This window comes from Capricornis sumatraensis, chromosome 3 (genome assembly GCF_032405125.1).
Source record: "Capricornis sumatraensis isolate serow.1 chromosome 3, serow.2, whole genome shotgun sequence".
Lineage (NCBI taxonomy): Eukaryota > Metazoa > Chordata > Mammalia > Artiodactyla > Bovidae > Capricornis > Capricornis sumatraensis.
In genome coordinates, this window is record NC_091071.1 from 98,046,905 (window position 1) to 98,056,362 (window position 9,458).

At 38.4% G+C, this 9,458-nt stretch overlaps 1 protein-coding gene across 1 annotated transcript in view; it reads right to left on the reverse strand.

The window, feature by feature from the left end:
- Positions 1 to 1,066, reverse strand: part of ARHGAP15 (Rho GTPase activating protein 15) — a 707,176-nt gene extending 706,110 nt beyond the window's left edge. The window contains exon 1 of the mRNA XM_068968725.1: positions 984 to 1,066. The gene's annotated coding sequence lies outside the window, so the exon portion shown is untranslated. The remainder of the gene's footprint in view (positions 1 to 983) is intronic.
- Between the last annotated feature and the right edge of the window lie 8,392 nt (positions 1,067 to 9,458).

Consider the following 9,458-nt stretch of genomic DNA (forward strand, 5'->3'; position numbering starts at 1 on the left):
GGAAGACTGTGTCATATCTGGAGCTTTTATTAAAATTCCTTCAAAAATCTACAGTCAGATTTATTTTAGGTATTTGTCTCTGAGATTAGCAATACTTCTATAATTTTCATGCATATGTTACAGCACACAAAGACATTCTGTAAAGGCAAGAAGTCACTATAGAAGAAAAGTTCTTCTCAGTTTATGATTAATAAATTATTTTAATTTCTAAGGTTATTGTTTTGGAAATCTCAAAGAAAGAAAATTATATAATTACCTAAATAACAGAAGTATATTTCTAATTTGCCTGTTTCCCAGAAGTAATCCTCTGTGAAGTCATCTGTGACTTCTCTTTTAAATGCAGAGTTTTACGTATGAAACAGAAACTTGCCCTCATTTCACCCTATATCTTAAATAAAATTTACAGGAAAAAAATCAAATATCATGTTAGAGAGCTTTCTTTTGCATTTTGAAAGCTTCCTGCTTTTTAATAGCCATTTAATAGACTACAGATTGAATAAACCACGCCTTTACAAGGGTTTCTCATGCTAACTTTAATACAATACTTTACAGTGGTTATCTTTCATGCTGCATGTGATTCAGATGCTATTTCTTATTTTTACAAAATGCCTTTTTCTCTTTATTCTCTAGATCATGAAGAGTGCACATTTTTATAAAGCAGTCAAAGATACAAAGTCTCATATTTTCTGTCATAGTTAGTATTTGAAGCACTTTGAAACTAAAAGTTTACCTTACTCTGTTTTTAATATTTTCCTATAAAATCTTAGTGTAATATCTTTTAAAAACTTTAGAATTTAACCATTGCAAATTTAAAAAACAATATTCTTCTCTACACCAAAGGAAACAAATTGATGTTTCAGTCACAAGTGAAAATGTTACAATTTTGTTGGAAATGTTTGTATGTTGCTACTGAAGCATAGACTACTCTGCCAAATAATTTCAAGTTTAAATTGCATGTTTAATACAAAGTAAAACTCACTTACCTTTCTCTCAGTGCTGACTTGTTGTTGAAACTTTTATCAACTTCTAACTGTTAATGACTCTTTCAACAAAAACGAAAAACAGTCAAGTCAAGTCACATGTCGTAAGAGTAGGCCTAGGTTGGATGCTGCTTAATTTCAGTACTGGAGGAAAAAAATAAAAGGCGTGGCGGTGGAGGGGCGGGGTGGAGTGAGCAGAAAAAACTTTTAAATAAAACCACTTCCTGCGCAGATACAGTTAACCACACACATCACATCATTACTTGATTTGAAGAAATTGCCTTCTATAGTCAACGATATTGTTGTTTTCCAAGGTGATTTTCAATTTTCAGACAACCCACAGTTGTAAAGGTTTCATCAGTTCTGATTTAATGGGGCAAAATGTGCAATTAAAACTTTAGGAGGGGGAGGAGCAGCCTGCTAAGCCTTGGGGACACTTCCTCTTTCTCTGCCTTCTAGCAAGGGCTTTAAGCCTAAAGCCTGCTCTCCTCAGTGGGCTGGAACAGGTCTATATGCCTTCGGAAGGCTCTGTTTATTGGCTTGGGAAGCCAGGAGGCCACTGGCAGTGACAGAGATGGTGCTTCTGTGTGACTCATGGAGGGGCCCCAACAGAGGTGCTCCGTTACTAAGTTCATGTGGCTTCGGACAGCCTGCATTAGAACTTGGGAGAATGCAGCCCAGGGCCCTGCTGTCACCTGGGGGGTGAGAGGCACTCATCTAGAGCAGCCGTGACATTTGCTCTGGTGGTGGCTCTCTTTCTGGTGTGTTCTTTCTCTGTTTCCTAAGCAGTTCTGGAATCTGCTGAGGAGCTTTTGATCTGGCTGAATGACTTTTTGTGTGGCCTGACTTAAAAAGAAAGAATAAAGGATTCAAGGGGTATCATTTCTGGCATGCTGCTGTGTGCCCATCTACGTCAAACTTTAACCAGTCCAAGACACATTTGGGGTGGGAGTGGGAAGCTCAGAATGACTAAAGGGTGTGTGTTTTTATTGAACCATGGAGTTTTAAGAATAAGCTCCTGGATGTCCAAGCTTCGCTGGTTTTGTGAGATTTGTAGGATCTTCACGAAAGGAAAAGCTTTTCTTCCAAATATCTGAGAAAATTAAATGAGAATCTCTTGTCATAAAACCAATTAGACTAGAAATCTGTGTAATAGTTCTCAGTGATGTGGAATGTTTGGCACACATAAAGAAAATCTTTAAAAATATGTTTGGTATTTATGGCCCAAGATAAGCATGGCATGTTCCTGCAAATTAATTTCTCTAGGACTCTCATTTTTAAAATCATATTTCAGATCTACCATAGAACTTACTGTCAATTGTCATTCTAGGATATACCTTTTTAAGTTTTTAGAGCCCTGAGAGTTTATACTCAACTTTCCTCAACGTTGTGGAGATAATAGAAACGACATGATACTGAAAGTGAGGAAATCGGATTTCAGGCTTCAGTTCTGACACTGCTGTTTATTTAACCTTGGTCAAGTCACTTAAATGCTCTGAAATTCAGGTTATTTGTCTCTATAATACAATATGCAAATAAAAATATCTATCTCCCAGAATAAAATTATTGGTTGGTATACTCAAAAGCTTCCCAGGTGAAATCTGAAAGTAGGCCCGATACATTGAAAGCAAGAAGAGAACGAAGAAAGAGACAGACCCATCAAGAATGGTGTGTGCGAGCTGAGTAGCTTCAGTTGAGTTTGGCAACTTTGCGACCCAGTGGGCTATCACCTGCCAGTATCCTCTGTCCATGAGATCCTCCAGAAAACAACATTGAAGTGAATTGTTATGCCCTCCTCCAGGGGATCTTCCTGACCCAAGGATAAAAACTGCATCCCTTTATTTCTCCTGCATTGATAGGCAGGTTCTTCATCTCTACCACCACCTACCAGTGGGGTAGATGGCAGATTTAATAAGCAAGGGAACTCACATACAAGGGTCGTCTTGGGTGGCTGTAAGACAAATAAATCTTTGTACTTGCCCACCACCATAATCTTAAAAAAAGATTATCTAGAGGACTTAACTGGGTTCAGTTAAGCATATAGTCCATACAGTCCCAACAATGCATTGTTCTCTCAGGCTCTGTCTTTAAAAATGGCTCCCACTATGGGAACAGTGGGAGAAACATACATTCCAGGTCAGAGGAGGAGGTGAGGAGCCTCTGACTGCCTTGGTCCAGTTTGTGGTTCAAGCAGAGGTTACATTCTCCCGGCTACCTCCTCCAACAAAAAGTAAATAGAATTCAATCCACTATTTAAAATGGATAACCAACAAGGACCTACTGTATAGCACATGGAATTCTGCTTAATGTTATGTGGCAGCCTGGATGGGAAGGGGAATCTGGGGGAGAATGGATACTTGTATATATATGGGTGAGCCCCTTTTCTGTCCACCTGAAGCCATCACAACATTGTTAATTGGCAATACCTGAATACAAAATAAAAATTTTAAAATAAAAAAGGAAAAAGAAAAAAAAATAGATTTAAATATTTTGTACATAGTAAAGATAAGCAGATATTAGCATGAGATGGGAATGCTGCTGCCTCCCAAGAAGCATAAAAATATTCAGTACATCCTACTTGAAACCCTTTGTAAGTCCAAGTCCTGGTTACTCAGTGATAAAGAATCTGCCTGCCAGTTCAGGAGACATTGATTCGATCCCTTGGTAAGGAAAATCCCCTGGAGAAGGAAACAACAACCCACTCCAGTTTTCTTGCCTGGAAAATCACATGGACAGAGGAGCCTGGTGGACTGTAGTCCCTGGGGTTGCGAAAGAGTTGGACACCACTTAGCGACTAAACAGCAAGTCTAAGTCAGGCTCAGAAATGTAGAACAAGGAATATAGACCATTCCTTTTACATAGGTACTATATGATATTGGAATACGAAAAAAATATAAAACACCAATGTATCTTTACGGGAAATAAACACAAACATCTACTTGAAAATATAAATTTTCAATGTTTATTTTTCATCATGCTTAAGTAGGTGTTAAACAGAGACAAAGCACGATTTTTTATATAAGATGGGAAGGGAGTAACTTAGGCAGTGATGTATCTGGGTTTTGTGGCTAGAGGAGATGTATTTACTCTAGTTTAGACTTTGACACTTGTGACTCAGTATGTTCAGTCTTTCCAGTGTTTAATATTTGACTACTTGCTCTAAGCCAAGAAGTGTACTAATCCTTTTACATTTATCCTTGTATTTAATCCTCATAGCAACCTTATGAATTAACCAATATTATTGTATTGTTTTTTTTTTTTTTCTCTCTCTCTCTTTTATGAGGAAACTGAGGTTATGTAGTTGCACAGGTTAGTAAGCAATAGAGCCAGGAGTCGAACCAAGGGCCCTGATCCCACAGTCTTTGTTTTAAAATACTATGTTATTTCCTAACTACATTTTATTCAACACAACTCAAGTAAATAATACTGTGGACAAGTTTCACCCCTTGTGTTTCTTTTTGCTTCTTCATGGACAGGAAAGATAGACTCAGCAGGTGGAAATCATTCTTGGCACTCATGCTAAAGTCAGATCTCTCCAAAGTTCTCTAAATTTAAATCTATATTGAAAAGACTGAAAGAATTGATAAATAAAAATACACTATGTGAATAAATGAGAAAAGTAACACTGAAGATGCATCAATTTGTCCAAGTCAATCAGCAGATAGACTCAATAAAATCTCATTTATATTGCACTTGAATTTTTAAGAAACATAACAAGCTATTCCCAAAATTTCCATAGAAAAAACAAATGTCAAAAAAATACCTAAGTTTATTTTGAAACAGAACAGCAAAGACTGATGACTTACTGGTCAGATATCAACATAGTCCAAGTCAGAGTGTTAAAAAAACATTTCAATACTGGTCCAAGAGCAGATCATATTTATTTGAGTTCTTGATATATGACAAAGATGACATCATAAAGTAAACAAAAAGGAATAGATTGATTAGTAGATGATGTTGGTAAGACACATTCACTAAATCACAGAAAACTGTTGAGTTTCCTACATCACGCCACATGCAAAGATGGACCCTGGATTGAATAAAATCTACATTTGAAAGGTAAATCCATAATGTTGATACAATATAATAAAGAAATATATTTTGGCAGAATGCAACTTTTGTAAACAGTATCCCTAAAAGGAAAAGAGAAAAATATACAGACTTGACTGTATAATAATTAAATAATTCTGTTAATTACAAAATAGTATAGACAAAGTTACAGAAAAATAGCAGATTGGTAGAACATGCATAGATTCACAAAAGATTTGTGCAAGTCAATAGGAAATCCAAATGGGAATTAAGAAATTAATTTGAATAAATGATTCATTAAAAGGACAGCACTAATATCCATCAATATGTAAAGAGATGTACAACACCCCAGTAGTCATTGTAAAAAGAAGTTGAAGTAGCTCCTATTGAAATGGCAAAAATCTGGATGAGAATTTATAGAAAGGACATCTCTTACACTGATGATCTAACTGTAAGCTGAAGCTATTCTTAGAAGCAATTTGGCAAAAAAATAAAATAGCAAACTAAACTATATGCATGCACTATGTTCCAGCAACCCAGTTCTGGTATAACATCAGTCAGTTCAGTTGCCCAGTCGTGTCTGACTCTGCGACCCCACGAGTTGCAGCATGCCAGGCCTCCCTGTCCATCACCGACTCCCAGAGTTCACTCAAACTCACGACCATTGAGTCAGTGATGCCATCCAGCCATCTCATCCTCGGTCGTCTCCTTCTCCTCCTGCCTCCAATCCCTCCCAGCATCAGAGTCTTTTCCAATGAGTCAACTCTTCTCATGAGGTGGTCAAAGTACTGGAGTTTCAGCTTTAGCATCATTCCTTCCAAAGAAATCCCAGGGCTGATCTCCTTCAGAATGGATTGGTTGGATCTCCTTGCAGTCCAAAGGACTCTCAAGAGTCTTCTCCAACACCACAGTTCAAAAGCATCAGCTTCAGACTAATCCCTCACAAAGAAGTTTTCTCCCCTTTATCACAACAAGTTAACTGATTTAGGTCTTGTTTTTTGTCACTCAGATAGTATTTACTTGTTCTGGGCATTTGTGTATAATTAGGGGGGAAAACCCAGAAGTTTCCAGGCCCTCCAAAAAGAGGTTATGAGTTAGATGCTAAGAGACAGTAGAGAAGAAAGGCTTGATTTATATTGAGAAAGACTTCGATTTCCTGTGACAAAAATGGGAGACAGAACTGGGTTTCTTGCATTGGAGGAGAGCTTGTTTCCACTCGCAAGAAGCTGTCCAGCATTGGTGAACACGGTAATCTGGGAGCAACATCTGTTTACCTATTGAAGGCTTGCTGTGTACCAAGGAATATAGTAAGCTTTAGGTATGTGTATGTTAGTTAGGAAAACATAAAATAATTTATTGATGAGAAGAAATAAGCAGTGAAATGGAACATAAAATGTTCAGAAGGTATAAGATTGAAGGTCAGATGAGAAGAGAGGATTCAGCAAGGAAAGTAAAGATTTAAAGAAAGTGATGGTTGTAACCATGTGGATTTAGAGGTGGGAGGTGGGTATTTCAGGGAGAGGGAGTATCAAGTGCAGAGACTCTGGATAAGGGTGTGTCTAGGATGTTAAAAGGCTGCATAGAGGTCATTGGGACTGTGGATAAGTGAGAGAGAGGAGTATAGGGCGTAGTGTCAGAAAAGTAATAAGGCACAGACCATGTGGTCTCCCCTTCTCTTTTTGAAAAATCTGAGTAAGAAACATTAAGATAATTTGACTCACGATTTTACAAGAGCACTCTGTCAGTTGTATGAAGGATTGACCAAAGCGATAGGAATAGAACCTGGGAGACCAATTAGCAAGCTATTGCAGTAATCCATGGCATAAATGATTGGGATTTGGACCAAACTGGCGGTAACAAGTATAATGGAGAAATGGTCAAATTCTGGATGTGTTCTGAAAACGGATCCAACAGCCATTTCCTTTTGAACAGCCTGAACAGCTAAAGAATGGAGTTTCTATTAAATGAGACAAAAAAGTCTTCAGAAGAGCTGGTGCACTGGGGCATGTTGACTTGTAGTAATGATAACTTTGAGGTGCTTATTATCATCTCGATGGAGTTGATTATTTTGCAGTTAGATATGAAGGTCTGAGGGGCCGGGGGTGGGGTACTTTCCAGGTGGCGCTAGTGGTAAAGAACCTGCCTGCCAATGCAGGAGACCTGTGAGATGAGGGTTTGATCCCTGGGTTGGGAAAAACTCCTAGAGAAGGCCTTGGCAACCCACTCCAATATTCTTGCCTGGAGAATCCCATGGACAGAGGGTCCTGACAGACTACAGTCCATAGGTTCACAGAGAGTCAAGGAGACTTAGACATAGTAGTCTCGGAGGAAGGAGGCAGGAGGAAAAATGACTTTGATGTCCTGGAAGCCAAGGGAAAATATTTTCAAGGATGAATGGTTCATAAATTGTCAGATGCCACTGAAAACTCAGGTAAAAAGAAAGCACCAAAATTACCTTTCGATACAGTGGCATACAGGATATTATAATCTTGATAAAAATTTTAGTAAGATATGGATGAGAAAATCTTATTTTAATAGATTGAAGACAACAGGTACAGATATCCTTTTGGAGTTTTACTCTAGAAGTAAATAGGAAATAATAATAGAAGTAAAATAAATGAAGATGATCCTGTAGAAAGAAATATTGATGATGCCAGATAGAAAGGAAAGTGTTATGATACACTTCTTAAGCAGAGGAGTGGGAATAGGATCTCAGGCACAAGTAGTTTTATGGACATAGCCTTGGCTGAAAACATGAGCAGTACTTTCATTGCAAAGGAAATGAAGCCAGAGGACACAGACAGGTTACAAATATGCAGTATTTTGAGGTCGGTAGGAATTCTCTTCTGATTGCAGGCATTTTGTAAATAAAGTAGGAGCGAGAATTAGAATGCAGGAAAATGGAGTTGAGAGGTTTTAAGAGAGACAATAAAGTGTGAAAGACTTCAACATCGTGAGACTTCTGTGGTAGAGTGTGGATACATCTCCATATCCCATATTTTTCCAGAAGCATCAAAACTATCTGTTTTAAATTATGCCCCTGACTTAGACAAGAAGTATTTCAGTGACACTCATAATGACCCAAAGAGCTTCCCCAAAGACTGTGGAAGCAACAGGGAGTCCTATATAGTTTGAAACTTAGATGTAGAATGGTAGAATTGGGGTGGGGGTATAAATCATGATGGAAATTTAATTGTAAAGTTGGTGAGAACAGGAACTTAAATTATTTATAAAAAGATAAATAAAATAAATGTGACATCTCTTGCAACCAAGTGTTATACTGTTGTAGGGGGGAAAAATGTATGTACGCAATACTCACTCATTCAACAAATATATTTGGGATATTTACTTTGGTATTTAGACACAACACCAGGCTCTAAGGATATAATTTCTTGAAGGTATTTTAATGTCATTGAGAGGTGATAGAGACAATAAACAAGAGTAAAATCACATTAATTAATAATGTACAAGAGTAGTAAGAGCTATGGAGATAGTAAAGCAAGACCAGAAAATAGTGAATGTACACAACTCTTCCAAGAAATCATAATCTAAAAGGAAATTAAGTATGCAGTGCCTTGAGGGGAAAAAGGTGACAGAGAATACTAACAGTTTGATTTTATTATTCTGGCTTGGAGAATTCCATGAACTATACAGTCCATGGAAAAGTCAATGGCACCCCATTCCAGTACTCTTGCCTGGAAAATCCCATGGGCGGAGAAGCCTGGTGGGCTGCAGTCCATGGGGTTGCAAAGAGTCGGACACGACTGAGCGACTTCACTTTCCCTTTTCACTTTCATGCACTGGAGAAGGAAATAGCAACCCACTCCAGTGTTCTTGCCTGGAGAATCCCAGGGACGGGGGAGCCTGGTGGGCTGCCGTCTATGGGGTCACACAGAGTCGGACACGACTGAAGTGACTTAGCAGCAGTGGCAGCAGCATACAGTCCATGGGGTCATAAAGAGTCAGACATGACTGAGCAACTTTCACTTCACTTTGCACATGCTGATTGCAGTGATGCAGTAGAGAAGGAAAATTTATTAATGTTGACATGTAAAAGGGATACTCCCAGAAACAATGACCCTGAGTACGTGAAAGGTAAGGAACAATCTTGACATCAATCCATAGATAATTCATATAAACAAGAGAAAAATGAGCATCTAGATGAAGGTGGATAGGTATAGGGTTTTCAGTAGTGATATTCCTGACAAAGTGACTCGACACAAGACATGAAAAAAGTCAAGGAGAAACCTGATGCATATAGGTGGAAGCAGAAGACAGAGTAAACACAATGTTACAGCAGGCTTGTCAGTTTGAAGAATAGTAAAGAGACATGCATGCCTAGAAAGCAGGCAATGAGGGCAAGATTTTGTAGGGTACTGAATGCAAAGTGGGGTAGCTCCTCTCGGCTGCTCCTGTGCTGTCTCAGCTTGGCACTCTCGGCCTCTGCCC